The sequence below is a fragment of the Ambystoma mexicanum genome, chromosome 7q (genome assembly GCF_040938575.1).
Source record: "Ambystoma mexicanum isolate Mex_15411 chromosome 7q, UKY_AmexF1_1, whole genome shotgun sequence".
In the NCBI taxonomy this organism is placed as follows: Eukaryota; Metazoa; Chordata; class Amphibia; order Caudata; family Ambystomatidae; genus Ambystoma; species Ambystoma mexicanum.
The window spans coordinates 609,835,325-609,850,732 of record NC_090941.1 but is presented as its reverse complement, the minus strand read 5'-3'; the positions used below and the strand labels follow the sequence as shown (position 1 = coordinate 609,850,732).

Genomic DNA, 15,408 nt, shown 5'->3' with positions numbered 1-15,408 from the left:
CGCACTTCAATTTCCGTCTCTTCACAACAGTCCAGATACCTCACGATTGGGAGCCCCAGCATGAGATCCCTTGTCCTCTCCGGCACAGCTACTGCCTGCGCTGTCTCTGCCATTTCTAAATGTCCCACTCACTTTAGGTCCAACAAAAAACTAGCCTGCACGTTAGACTTTAGGCTTCTCTTGGTCTGCATAGAATCCTCGTTCCTCTTCTTCCTCTTAGTACCTGATGGTTTATAGGAGTTGAAGTCCATAGATGTTGCTGAATTTCTAAAACGTGGTAGTTCACAAGTCTCACATAAAAACACATCAAAACCAGAAGATGTTATATACGAATTGTGAGTGCTTGAGGTGTGAATGGGAGCTGGTCTAGAGTAATATAGAGGAAAGGTTTTCTGACTTTTACTATAGGTTGGAACTGTTAGGTGACAGTAACCATTAGGGAGGAAAAGGGGGCGGGGGGAGGAGTATCACGTATCATCTGATTGGGGTAACCACCAATGTTCCCTCTGAGCTATGCGCATGTCCAGCTTCCTTCTGAGTGCCGCTCAGAAGATTTTTTTTAGCAGCGCACACAGGCAATTCTCACCTATGCAAAAAGATTTAATAAAAAGGTACAAGCCACAGCAATTACTTGACATTTGCTTTGTCCTAAAATATCTTACATTACCCTACTATGCAAGCGTGACTTTAAAAACCTAGAAACAGAATGCAGCCACAAGAGGTCAAAACTAATATGAAAAAGTGGCTCCATGAACAGAAAAATCTAATTAAGATATGCGTGCACACATTAACCAACTACTGTTCCCTCCCTACCCATAAATCCTATGCTTTAGTCTACCAGGCGCTTACTCTAACCTCTACCCCAAAACCTATTTAGATATTACCAGACTCTTCCTCTCTTGGCTCTGCGAAAGGTTACCAGACATGAACCTACATCCACTTATTTTATGTTTGTTGTATTTGAATAGCGTTCAAGTACCAGAACCTCCGTTATTCAGCGTGCCTTATAAAATTTTCTTTTTGGAAGGCCTTCCAGCGACTACCCTGGCACCCCTGAGATGTGTCCTGCATGCTGCAGCATGACTCATGAAAGGACTCTGGAAAGTCAACCCTGACCCTCCTCTAATTGCAATGGCTCCAAATGATCACCTATATCATCTTCAAATCATGTTGCATCATCTACAAGGCTGTCAACCTGAAGTCCCGAAGCTACCTCACTGAGAAACTCAGCATCTCCAGAGGCCTGCAATCCACCAGAAGTAAGGCAATGTGAAGGCTTGAACTCCAACGGTGCACGAAGGAAAAAACGAGAAGAACAGCCTTCTAAGACTATGCTCCAAGACTCTGGAACCTCCTACCATAAACATCAGATTTACCCCATTGCTGCTACAGTTCAGGAAAGAGCTCAAGACCTTCCTCTTCAAGAAATGGCTCCTCCGTAACACATAGGTCCACACACCCTCCACTCCCCATCGTACCCGAGACTCTGATCTTTCCCCCACTGTTTCCTCCTCTGTTTGCTTGTAGATATCTTGCTGCAAATTGGCCGCCATTACCCTCCCCTGTTAGCTCCCACTCGCTTTTCTCCGTTCCCCTCGCTGTGATTCCCAAAGCCAGGTCCGCGCTCAATAAATACACTAATAATAATAGCATCACCCACACTATCTAACCTAATTATCATCTAAAATAGCGGACACTGACTGTAGGTAAACAGGCTACTTGGATGTGTATCCTCATCCCATGCTTTCTATTCTTAGTACATATGTCACGCAAGCGCTTTGAAGTGGTCCCTTGCATGTTAACACATTATAAAACTCAAATATTAATTTGCTCTCTAAGAATTTTGAGTAGACCAATGTCATCCTCATTGTCTCCTACTTCAGCATTGCTAACATTACCCTATAAGTGGACAGCAACATTGCAATATCACTTACTTGGCCTGCAAAGGATAATGGGTATAGGCTATGCAAGGTATTACTCGTATATAGAATTGGCAACAGATATTCAGACATTAGAATGCATTTCACACAACCTGCATCCTTTCTAAGTGTTCAGAGCTGCATTCAGCACAGACCTTAACAAATTATATTGTAACTCGATGCTATACAAAAACAATTTCACTTATCAGTTGTATAAACCTACCGAACAATATAAAGGTGGAATAAGTTGCAAACAATCTTGTATGCTCGGAAAAATAATTGTGTACCTGCAGATTCATGACATTTTCTTTAAATGCATATAATATCATGGTGAGCACTAAATATGTTTTGCTTGCAAAGTATTATGGGTATGCAATATCCCAATGAGTGTTTCACTGCTACAATCTCTCATCTTTTACAGTGCCCTGTCAACTAGTATTGGAGGCGAGCACAAGAGCTGGGAAAGGGTACGGGTGAAAGGGCACAGGAGAACACTCCTTGCGAGTGATGAACAAATCAGTAACTTTCAAAAACCAAGTCAGCTGTTTTGGCAGTACAGTACAGTGTAGAAAATGTTTTTGTTTGCTGAAGGAAAGGAAACTCTAGTAACACTTAGGGCCTCATTACGAGGTATGCCGGTAAGGGAAAAATGATGCCGGTATGCAAATACCGGCATCATTTAACGTTCCGTAGCATTCTGACCCACAAACCCGATATTAAGGGCATCGTTATTTACTGTACCGCAAATAGCGGCATAGGCGCGTACACGCGCCTCTTCAGGCAGGAAATACTGGCATGCCAGTAATAGGTGCCAATTACAACCCACGCAAACATGCAAATACCGGCATCGCGAACCCGGTAATAACGGGCTGCATGATGCCGGCAAAACAGGTGGAGTCAAAGGAGGCTGTGCCAGTATGAACTGAGCACACCCACACACCACAACCCCCCCCCACAGGTGTAGGCAATGTAGAGTGGCCCAGTACAAAAGGAGCACACCTACACACCACACCCCTTCCTACACCAAAATGCTACCACTAGCATTTGCAATCATGGCACAGGAGGACATGCCTATACTGCTACAACTACAGCAACAACAGCAACAACAACAACAACTACAGCAGCAAGAACAGGCAGCACAGAGGAGACACAGGAGGAGAAGGAGGGTGAGACAGGCCCAGCAATTACCACCAGCACAGCCACCAGCGCCTCGTAGGCAGCCACCAATCCCTCGCACCAGACCCAGCCCATTCAACCTAACCCCTGAGCAGATCCCCACCGTGTACCGGTTGGACCGTGACACCATCACCACCATAGTGGACATGATACAGAACGACATTGCCAGCCACATACAAATACGCACTGCCATCCCCCCACTACTAAAGGTGGTGTCTGTGCTACACTTCCTGGCCACAGGCACCTACCAACACACAGTGGGCCAGCTGCATGGCATTTCACAACCACTATTCTCACGCATGCTGAACCAAGTGCTGGATGCCCTCCTGAAGCACGCAAGCACCCACAGATCCCTACCACGGACTGCCCAGGAGATAGCCAAAACCAAAGTAGGCTTCCATGCACTGGCAGGCATGCACAATTGTGTTGGTGCCATTGACTGCACCCATGTGGAATTGGTAGTCCCCCATGCCATAGAGGCGGTGTACCGCAATCGCAAGCAATACCACTCCATCAATGTGCAAATGGTATGTGACTCCAGCAAGATCATCACCCATTGCTGCGCCCGATTTCCTGGATCCACACATGATGCACATGATGGTACTGCGCAACTCCACGCTACCCCGTCACATGGAGCGACATGTTGGACCACATGCCTGGCTGCTCGGTGAGTTGCACAACAGGCCCATGGCCATGCTGTGGGGTACTCATGTGTGCGGATGCAGAAGGGGGGGGCTACTGCACCCGGGTGGGAAAGGGGGGGGCTACTTCACCAGGGTGGGAAAAAAGGGGGGGATACTTCACCAGGGTGGGAAAGGGGGGGATACTTCACCAGGGTGAGAAAGTGGGGGTTGATAGTACACCTGGGTGGCAATAGCCAGTGAGTGGAGAATGAATGCAGACCTAAACACTCCTCACCTGACCCAGCCAAACGGAAAATGACACATCACTGGGCCACATATCACAAATAATGCATATGGATGACAACAAGTAAGAGGCACAACCGGGGCACCATGGTGATGGCAAGCAATGCATGACTGAATAGGATGGCAACTGTGGCAATGTGGCTAGTGTGACCATGCATAGTGAAGAGTATACAGCATGAATTGGAGGCTAAACATTGTCGCACTGCCACAGCACATCTGCCTCAGCATGCATGATTACACCCTGCATCATCTATTCAACCCCATCCAGTGTTCCACACCTCTTTACAGTATACATTCCATATAGGTGACTATTTGGTACACGTACAGGGACAGGTGCATGCCGACACCAAATAGCTGCTGCCATGACCGTGCTCCCTGAAGGTGGCAGTTCAGAGTGACACACACCTATTTGTATCTGCTTGCAGGTGATGGAGGATATCCCTTGAGGCCGTGGCTACTTAGCCCTGTGCGGAACCCGCAGAACAGCCATGAAGAGGAGTACAATCGTGTGCACACTCGTACCCGTGTTGTGATTGAGCAGACCTTTGGCCTGTTGAAGGCGCGGTTCGGCTGCCTAAGCACGTCTGGTGGGGCACTCCTATATAGGCCTGAGAAGGTCGCAAAGATCACCATGACCTGTGTCATGCTGCACAACATGTGCGTCCGAAGGAATGTACCACTGCCACCTGACATTGACATGCATGGGCCGGGAGAGGATGAAGGGGATGGAGACGGAGGCGAAGGAGCCCCCCTGCCAGTATGTGATGCACGGGACGGCCATGCTGTACGCCAAGCACTAATTGAGGAATACTTTTGAAACACAGGGACGATGAATGACTTGTGTCAGTCAGACACTGGGCCAATGTGAACATGCACAAAGGGAATGTTGGTAGTTGGGCACTGAACACCGTGACACATTAAATGGATGAACACGAAAAATAACAATGTCCAGCCATGGATTTCTCTCATCACAACTTGTGTATTATTTGTAACAGCAAAACTGTGCCCACTGCCCCCTCCCAGATCCCCCCAACAAACTCCCTCACCCACCCCACATACCCCAGTGAATAGGCCAACAAACTCCCTCACCCACCCACATACCCCAGTGAATAGGCCAACAAACTCCCTCACCCACCCCACATACCCCAGTGAATAGGCCAACAAACTCCCTCACCCACCCCACATACCCCAGTGAATAGGCCAACAAACTCCCTCACCCACCCCACAGATCCCAAATGTCCCCATGTGTGCAACAAACAGTGTTGCCTTCACCGTTGTAGTTCCTCACATTTTGTCATTTCCCATAATGTCATTTCTTTGCGACTTTTGGGTCTGGGGGTGCCATGGCCGAGCGCCGTGCGCTCCTGCGCGTTAAGCGCACAGGGCTTGATTGCACCGAGGTGGAAGGGGATGACGTGGTGGAGGTGTCTATTGTCAGTCCCCTGGCTGGGCCATGGTGTGGCTGCTGCACTTGCGTGATGTTTGCAAGAAGGGCCTGGGTCAGTGACCCCATGCACTCCCTGAATGCACACGTGGACGCCTCCACGGCAGCTGTATTGGCAGCAATGGCCGTGGCTATGGCCTTCATGGCCTCATCACCAACGACAACCTGTTGTCGCATTATCTGGAGCATTTCTTCTTGGCGGGCCTCTACCCTTGCCAGACGGACCTCGAAGGGGGTTTCAGCCGCAGGTGTACTGGTGGCTGGCGGGGTGGTGGAAGGCAGGGTGGTGGAAGGCAGGGTGGTGGCTGGTGGGGTGGTGGAAGGCAGGGTGGTGGCTGGCGGGGTGGTGGAAGGCACCTGCGTGGGGTCCTCGTCCTGGGCAGTGTCCTCCTCGAAGATGCCAATGTCCGATTCTCCAAGGTCGGAGTCATGCAGACATGGGTCATCCTGGCTCCCAGTCTCCGCAGGTGGGGGGGTGCTGGCAATGGGCGTTGGGCTGGGCGTTCCGGACATTACCTCTGCCTCTTCAGCCACCTCTGTGGACACGACGTCCGTGGTGGCCGGCGGAACAGCTACCACTGTCACAGCAGGTGCCCCCTGCAGGGTTGATGCCTTGCGTGGCACACTGGGTGTGGCTGCAGGCAATTTCTTGGACGAGGGGGTGGCGGTGGCCCTGGTCCCCTTGCGTGCACTGGATGTGCTCGCACCCCTGTCCTGTGTTCCACCTTCCTCATCGGTGCCTGGGAGATAGAAGAGATGCAGGTCATCAGTGATGTTGCCAAATGGCAGCTGTGATGTTTTGCGGTGTGATAATTTCATACATTCAGGCACAATTTAATTTCTGTTGTGTGGCATTTGGTGTACTGAGGGGACATGTTGGCAATCATTGCATAGCTGGTGGCATTGGATTGTTTTGGTGTCTGGGGGGGGCCCACGGGCATGGTTGGGTCATGTTGCACCTCTATTGGGATTGGAATTTTCACTCATCATGCGTGTGGTGCAGGGGGTGGCACTCATTATTCTATTGGTGTGTTGATGTCGCCTTGGGACATGCATTGGCGTGCCTAATCTGACTTCAACATCACTTGTGTCACATCATGTTTTGTTATACGTGGATGTGATGGTTCACTCACCTTCCTCTGTTGTAGTTGCTGCGCCAAACTCCTGGTCTCCTATCCCCTCTATGGATTCCGGGTCAATAAATCCACTTGCGGTCTCCTCCCATGCGGTGAGCTTTACACGGGAGTGTGTGCCACCGCCTGTCGCCATTGTGGCCCTCTGGTTCTCCGCCAGGATCTTCCGGACCTGGAGGTCGTCCCAGCGCTTTCGGCAATCCCTTACGCTCCTTGGGGTGCTCCCCACTGCCGACACCCTCGTAGCAACCTCTTGCCACACCTCTTTTTTTTAGGTTTGGGCCGCATGCTTAAGGTCTGTGCTTCTGATGATGTCAGCATGCTGTTCGAGGGTGTTTGCCAGCATTGTCAGTTCAGCATCACAAAAACGCTGCTTCCTCTTCCTTTGGGTCCTTTTTCTGGTGGCCTTCGACATCCTGATTGAGTTGTGGCACTCAACAACACGGGTGTAGTGGTGGTTACGGAGGATGGCAATGGTTTGTGTTTTTAAAGATGGCCGGCGGCCCATTTCCCGTTCCTGCGCGTGTCTTAATTTCCGGATCCGGTTTTTACGTACACGGTGATACCGTGCCAGTATCACCGTGCCGGTATTCAGGTGTTGGTATGAAGCGATAACGCTATGGGCGGGCCGCGCAATGCCGGTATAAGGGGGTTGGTGGCACTTTACCGGCATGGCGGGATTGCCACTACCGGCATGGGGGAACGCGCGTGCTCGCGCACTCGTAATCACCCGCTGTTAGCGGGTTCATACGTGCACGGACACGCTCATTCCGGCATGCCGGAAATGGACCCGCTATAACCGGGCAACTCGTAATGAGTCCCTTAGTTTCTTTCTATGCTCAGCGCCGAGTGCATTTCAATTTAAACATGTGTTCTGTGTTTACTGGCTGTAGCATCCCCCTGCATCTTGTTTAACTGATAACAATGAATTACAGAGGGATCCCTAGTTACAGAAGAAGGCTTGCAAGCTGTTGTACAGCATTGATGCTATTAACCTAAAAGGCATACATATGTGATTTACTTCAACAGGGTTCTATAAGAAACCTCAGTAAGTTTCTTGTTGTATTTTGTCTAGGCTGTGGTGAGGAAGGGTGGGCAAAACTATAAGCTGTACGTGTCCACTAATGTTACTTCCCATGTCAGGGTTACAAGCAAGACTCTGATAAGAATGTGCTTCCTACTTAGAGTGAAATGATTTTTCATTAGTAAAAAAGTAATTGGCTTTGCCAACAGGAATACGTTATGCTTATTAAAAGATGTTCTTTGCCCTTAGAATTTGTCTTGAGATCGGTCAGAAATATTATTAGAGTTCCTTCCTATGCCACTGCTCTGCTGATCACTGATTCGAATAAATATCAGTGAAGCTTTGTGGAAAGAATACAGGGATTGGTTCCTATGTGTTCATTGTTTCCCCTTTTTATTGGGCACATGTTTCTGTTTTTATGGATCAAAAATGGATGGTGTATATGTCTCTAAGCTGTAAGGCTGGTTTTGAGTAACTCACAGGACATCATGATGTGGATAGTAAGTAGAAGCCAGGGAATGCTGATCATATTCTGTGGTACAGTTATTCTGATGCAATCCTTACACAAATTATGAGAGGCATGTTCTCATGTGGCCCTTGAATTACTTCATTAAAGCTGCACATGCACTCCTATTGGCATGTTTTCTGACACATTCCTGTTAGTTGCCTTTATTCCATCTGCAAATATTGTATCCGGTCTGATTTTTCATAGCCACATCAGTTATGAAAAGCAATATTTGTTTTTTGGTAATACACATTAGTGTTTTTCCAGTGACATAAAGCACACATTTCTCTCTACACAGGTGTACTTTTGCTAGCTACTGTGGCACATCTTGAGGTCTTGAACTGGTTGATGAGTTTTCTTTATAATCGCATATAAAATATGTATTATTTTTGCCCTGTGTATATGGAAAAATTGCTGTAAAATGCACCTTTTATGCAGATTATCAAAGAATTGCAGTGGTTTTGAAGGGGCAATTCCTTTCCAAACTCTCTTCGGAGATGGTAGCTCACTAACTATGCATTCTCACAAAGTCGCTTGCCTTGGGAGTCAATTGTGCACATGGAAAATAAAGTGCGCACGAAAGGCAACTAGTTCTGCACTTAGGGAAAAATTATTAAAGGGAACATTCGTCACCACCTCCCCACGGTAGCCATCTGCTCCCCTGTGATCCTCCCTCATATAGCCGCTCCCAGGGTCAGAATCAGGTATCGGCTGCCGTCCCCTGGCCACAGGGGAGGAGGTCACCGTGGGGAAGTCAGTGATGACTCTGCAGGATTCACCACACTACCAACATCTGCTGTGTTTGAATGGTTTTGTTGCATTAAATCTGATCACCTTAACAATCTCTTGAACCTTTTTTCAGTATACATTATAGTGCAGCAGTCGCAGCACTAAAGTGGAGTACTGTGCTACACAGGAAACCCAAAAAAGGAATTGCTAATACATTTTAACTCATATTACGGATTTGGCTGAAATTTTGCAAATCAAATTTTAATTATTGTCGCTTGTTAGGTGCTTATACAGGAAGTAAATATTGTTTCAAAACGCCCACAGGGCAACAGGGTGGGAACATGGGAAAGAAACAGGATACGATACACAAAATATAAATACAATGAGGGGAGAAAATGGACAAACCTACTATACCCGTGAGTATTCAGAACGTGCAAGTGCAGCAAGGAAGAGAGCAGCGAGGGCAAGCGCTGGGGTTTCCGTGCTCTAGGGTGAGTCACAGATGAAGTGCAAGGTATGCTAAGTGCTACAAGGCCAGGAGCCGCGTTGGGTGGAAAGTGCTACACGGCCAGGAGCCGCGTTGGGTGGAAAGTGCGACCTTAGAGGGTGGAGGGGTGTGTGGAAAGGTGCTGAGGGCAGACAGCTAGAGTGATTGGGTGAGGGAAGTCCAGGTCCCCACAGATGCATAAGCCTTTCTCCTCAAATTATAGCTATATCTCCCATGGTGCATTACAACAGAGGCTGACAGGATATTCAGAAATTAAAAAGGCAGCCATTTCTTTCCAAAATCTATTGCTAGTAACTTTTGATTTGCTTGATGGTTTTGGATGAAATGTTCAAATCAGTTTGTTAAGCTCTTCTGCCCCCCCCCCCGCCCCAATTTGCAAACATCTGGGAATGATACATTATAAAATGAAAAAGTTATTAAGAAAAGAAAACACCACAGTTTTACAGTTTTCAGCCCATTAATTTTCCTGTAGAGAAAAAGTGCAGTTTTTCAACAGCTTCTCTACTGATTATGCTTTATGTAGATTTATGTAGATTTATGTAGGTGAGGTGGGGGGGGCTCGGGAGGGACTACAAACACTGTAGGCCTACGTGCTTCTGTCCTCTCATCTGACCTTTCTCAGGGGCGGCATTCGTAATTGTGGTAAATGGTATACCCAAAAAAAAGAAAAAGAAAGAATTACCTTAATCTATTACTCTTTCGAAAATGATTCAAGTGTAAAATCGCTGTGCATGTCCGTTGGAATTCATGATCTGTAAAGAACAATGATCATTTAATGTAACTACTCAAAAGCTTCTGGATTTAAGTTGAAACCAAGTTGCACAAAGTTATAATACAGTGTTCGTATAGAAACTCAGCAAACTGCCCTTAGCTTGGTCACTGCAAATCTCAGGGTCATAACTTACATTTTTGTTATCAAATTCTCCTCTATTTGTGATGGTTCTATTAAATCTTCCCAATGATCCATTCAGATCAAATACAACGTGTGTTACATCCCTAATGTGGAGGAACGCCCTACAAAAATCGGATATATTTAAGAAACTATCCCCATAGGGAATCATTTTTTGGAGAAACGTTGCACTATGAAATACACGTGCCTTAAAATTGGCTCCATCAGGCTTGCAAAGATTTCAAAGACACTATAGTTTTAAGCAGAGGGACGCTGTGAAAAAACGAAAGTCTGTCCCACCGGAAGTAAAAATGTGTAAAAAAACGTGGTAGGGTTGCCATATCAGAGTGAGTAACCCTTGAACCATTTATATGTTCTTAAAGTGCATGGGATAAAGCTGGGTCTTCAAAAAAAATTATTAAATGTGCAAGAAAATTGTCATTAATCTCTTGTGTCAATGCCAATGATGATCGCAGAGTTCGTATCACCGCAAGTAAACATTCTAAATCCAGAACGGAAGGAATCGCGATATTGGGAGTGGAGAACAGGTTTTAAAAAAATAGGTTCCTATAGGAATGTTTAACAAAATGGCACAATGGATAGAAGAACACAATCAAATATACATCCGCTCAGAGAATGGTAAAGTACACATTATAAATGTTTGAATTTAGATCATCTGTACAAATTGTCGCAATTGTTTAGCCCATAAATGTTCACAATCCAACGTGAATACATAGTACATTGCAAATAATTTTCATTATGGCAAAAATGTATGTAGTGGGCAACAAGTCCGTTTTCTTTGTCTAAATGCAACTGCAGTGTTCCCCAAGTCTTATTTTGAACATAAGTATAGTAAAATTCTTATTTTGAAGAAATTATAGCCAATATTCATTTTCTAACATGGCATCTGATCATATAGACAACTCTCATAGGTGTAACAATTTGTGAATGACTTTTCTCCAAGGGGTATCCAGAACTATGTCAACTGCAACTGTTTTCTGGTGACTTCATAGTGCATGAACCACAATAATGAGGACATGTTGGGTTAGGAAGCAACTCAAACTGTGAATTTGTCACCTTGATCAAGAAGCGCCTGATGTTTTAACGTTTCTTATTCACAAAGAAGGAACAATCGTGATGATACAGACTCCCCTGTAATATTTTCCAATGTTTTAGACAAATCGTTCTAGTTCTGAACAAAACAGTGGGACATGTATTGCAAGCTATTACTTCGTCCATTTCTTTAGTATAGTTGTTATGTTCAAGAAGCGCCAACCTTTGGTTACCAGATCTTTTGAGGGAGTTTTTAATATAACCTCTTGAATACAACTTCTCTGATCAAAATTGATACTTCTTTTTCAAAATCCACTTTGCTAGTGCCATTTATTTTTAAGCAAAGGAATGGACCCACAGGTAGGTTATCTTGTAAGGATTTTGGATGAAACTAATCTAAATCAGAGTAAGGAATTATTGTTTGTAGGTAGTGATTTTGTGTCACTTTCTTGAACATTGGCAATTTTTTAATATTCGGGCTACATACAGGTATAACCATTCGACAAACATATAGATAAGAATTCCTTACTCTGATTAGAACATAGAAAGGAGCTTGGCCAAAAAGGGCTGCATAGGCAAGCTTGAGCAACTTTAACATAACCCTGCTATTCAGTGGTAAACAATGCAATTATCTTTGTACCTCAGAAATATGGGCATGTCGAAGCATTTGTAATAATCCTTGCTGAGCTGTTCCATACACCTGAAGCTGGTGCATAACAGTTGGGTACACCAGCATAAACAGAGGTAGAGTAGTGTCGTTTTGAGCAGATTATACACCTAGCAATATACACCGAGCAATGGTTGTCCTTTGGAAAATAACAGGCTAATTTTTCCATTATTTGGAACATAGTATTTTAGCACCTGTTTCGTTCGCCCAGGGAGTGTGAAGGTCAAAGAGTCCAGAAGAATACCCAGCATTTTTACTTGGTAGTAAATCAAAGTTAAATTCAAGGTAGATAATCAAAGTTCCGGAAATCAAGTGTGGGGAAGCAACATGCATAATCTCAGGTTGTTTTCCCCGATTAAGCCCCAAACAATTCTCAGTCAGCCATTGTTCTAAACAACTAAAAATGAATTGGATTTGAGCAACGTTAGTCTGGTGGCTGCAGTCAAGACGAACGAAATTGAGTATCATCAACGCAGTTTTGAAACACTGCTGCAAGATCCATTAATAGGAGGAAATACAGGAGCCTTGCTGTACGCTGCAATCTACTGATGCAATTTGAGAAACATGTTCCTTGATTTTAACCTAGAACTAAGAATAAGTCAACTGGCTGCATTCTCTGATACCATGGCTATCTCCCTAGTAAGTTGAACTATTATGTAACGGTTGAGAATATAGAACTGAGAGGTCAAGTAGCATCTGGAGTCCTATCGGATCACGGATCCATGATCTGAAAAATAGAATCCTTTATGACAAATAGCATCAGATCAGTACCGCTGCACGTAAGGAAGACAGATCGAAGGTACCAAAAGAGGTGCAATTTAAATGTGGTCGTGCAACTGAGTGGTAGCTACATGGCCCAGAATCTTCAAAAGAAAAGGGGTATTTGTAAAAGGGCGGTAGCTGGCACAATCTTCAGGGTCGAGAGCTGATTCAAGAGAGGCGTAACCAGCCCTTCATTTAAGAGCTATCTGGGCTTTTTATGCAGTGAAATCTTCCAGATAGTCTGCATTTAATTTTCCCTTGCATATCATTTACGGAGGCTGGTCACAGCAGTTATTTGTAAATTGTTTGCCTTTCCCCCTTCCTAACCAGACTGCAGGGCCAACCTGAGTTGTCCATCGGCGCGTGGTGAATGGAGGAATCAGGGCCTTCCAGCATGACGCATGGGCCTACCATTTAATCCCTGAGCTCTTGTGGAGGAGCCCCAAAGTCTCTGCTATATTGCTGCAACAAGGGTTGTTCGATGCAGTCTCAGTCTGCGCTCAGTCCATAAATGGGACAAAGTCAGAACTCCTGATGCAACTTTCTTTGAAGTGAATTCTCTGTATGCCTTGATTATGGGTTAAAAAAGCTGGGGTAGGCGTCATATTATTGCTTGGAGGAACATCTAATGCGAGCGGTAAATGTGTTTGCAGTTATCGCAAACACGGGTTTAACTTGTAAGCATTTTTTAGAGTAATGCTAAATCAACTGCTTTGTGACAATAGGTGTGGGAGTGACACCTCTTGGTCAATGCAAAACACAATGTTACTATATAACGTGCTTAAAAGGTTTGAACATACAAATGAAAGTTGAGGCTCCAAGGCAGAGCCCGTTCCATTACAAACTTGTCTTTCAAATCAACCTTCCCTTCCTTCCTCAAGTATTACACGTATTCAGGCTGCAGCTCTAAAGTGTGGATGGACGGACCTTCATTGCTGGCAGCACCACCCTGAAATCAAGGGTACGACAGGTCAGAGTCTGACAAGGTGCGGGACGCTGTCACAATGCCTAGTTGCCACAGTATGCAAAACTAATAAAGATGGAAAGCAAACAGGAAGGCATCAGCAGCTCACTAACACTGGTATGTAGGTGCGCCGGAGCAGCCTGCCTGCAATAGTGAATTTACTCTCCAATTACAAAACTAGGGAGTAAAATACTAACACTTCAAAATCATATCTGGAGCATTGGGCATAACCCCGGTTTATTTAATCAGGCCATTAACCGAAGAACTTCGACAAGAAGCTTTAATGACTTTGCTGATAAAGAGGCACAGAACATCTGCGCAGTCCTGGTGACATTAAAAGGGACATGGGTCAATGGCGCCACTAGAAGACTTGAGCTTGACAAGAATAGATTTGGTTTCAATAACAGAAGTAGAATAGCAACCAATTCCATTCCTGACCCTGAAAGCCGAGGCGTTTTATCTGAGGTGGTATTGATTATTGATCCAATCTCTAATCTTCACAATCTTGTAACAAAATATTGACCGGATTTTATTATAGTACGAAGAGAAATGGTACGATGAGAGAGCTGTTGCACATGGATTTCTAAGACTATTCAGAATTCTGAAGAGGGGGTGTGGTTTGCCACCTAACCGTTACTCTCCTGCCCCACGGAGTAGAATGTCTCTTACCGGAGCTGAATGGTGTTGAAAAAGGAGACGAGCAGAGCGACGGTGTCGGTGTAACGGGGGTGGACGTGTAGATGACGATCTGTAGCAATGCTACAGGATGTGACTCGGAGGATGGCCTCCAAGAGCGGCACTGGAGTCTTCCGGCATCCAGTCCTCAGAAGTAAAGGATGCGGTGTGACGGAGCGGAGGCTTCTGGCCATCCATACAATGAACTGAAGGTGCGCCATCTAATGGAAATCTATAATTAATACATCTGATTTCCATTTTTCCATCTATATCACATCATATCAAATATGCGTGTCTACCTAATCCCAGTACTGAGCTGTTAGTAAGGAATTGCTGTAAAAAATATTTGTGCGTTAGTGAACTCATTTGTGAAGGGACACAAGTGTAATTTTCTGTCTGAGGTGCTATTTATAATCTTTAGCCCCGGCATGGTATGGCATCTCAGGAGCACTCAAAAAGATTCCACAGGCAAGGATACCTCCATCTCTTCTGCATCCATGCTGAAACGGCCTAAAAGTGACTCTCCACCTTCTCAGTTATCTATCCACCCAGGTATAGAAGCCATTATATAGGAAATAAGGGCTTTAAAACCTTTTATGCCTTTTATGGAAGTTACAAATAACAAACTAACAATTAGATTGCACCCCCTCGCCCCCACCTCACCTCCGCATCACTCTCAGGTGGCAGCAAATAAGGGAATCACACACAGACTGCTGGTAAACCAAGCTTCTGATTAGGTAACAAATACAGAGGGATCAGCTAATCAGCAGGGTACACAGCAGGACAAGTGTTCAGGCAGTCGGCACACAGAGCTCTCTAGGGTCCCACCCCTAGAGTGCAGGTTATATAACAGGTAATAGGCAAACACTTGTATGATATAGCACTTTCACAATGGGGGCTGTTGCTTGGCACGATATTGCAGACCTTTGGCAAGAACTGTCGACATCTCACTTGTGACACAGCCCTGCAAGGACACTGGTTGTATTATGGATAAGCAGCATTTGTAGAAACCCTACTATTGTTTCCCATATATC

The 15,408-nt window shown here is 45.5% G+C and overlaps 1 protein-coding gene across 1 annotated transcript in view; it reads right to left on the bottom strand.

Moving 5' to 3' along the window:
* SOHLH2 (spermatogenesis and oogenesis specific basic helix-loop-helix 2) overlaps positions 1–14,544 on the bottom strand; it is a 500,438-nt gene extending 485,894 nt beyond the window's left edge. Inside the window, exons 1-2 of the mRNA XM_069640297.1 lie at positions 14,369–14,544; positions 10,047–10,116 (exon numbers count right to left, since the gene is read on the bottom strand). The gene's annotated coding sequence lies outside the window, so the exon portion shown is untranslated. The remainder of the gene's footprint in view (positions 1–10,046; positions 10,117–14,368) is intronic.
* Between the last annotated feature and the right edge of the window lie 864 nt (positions 14,545–15,408).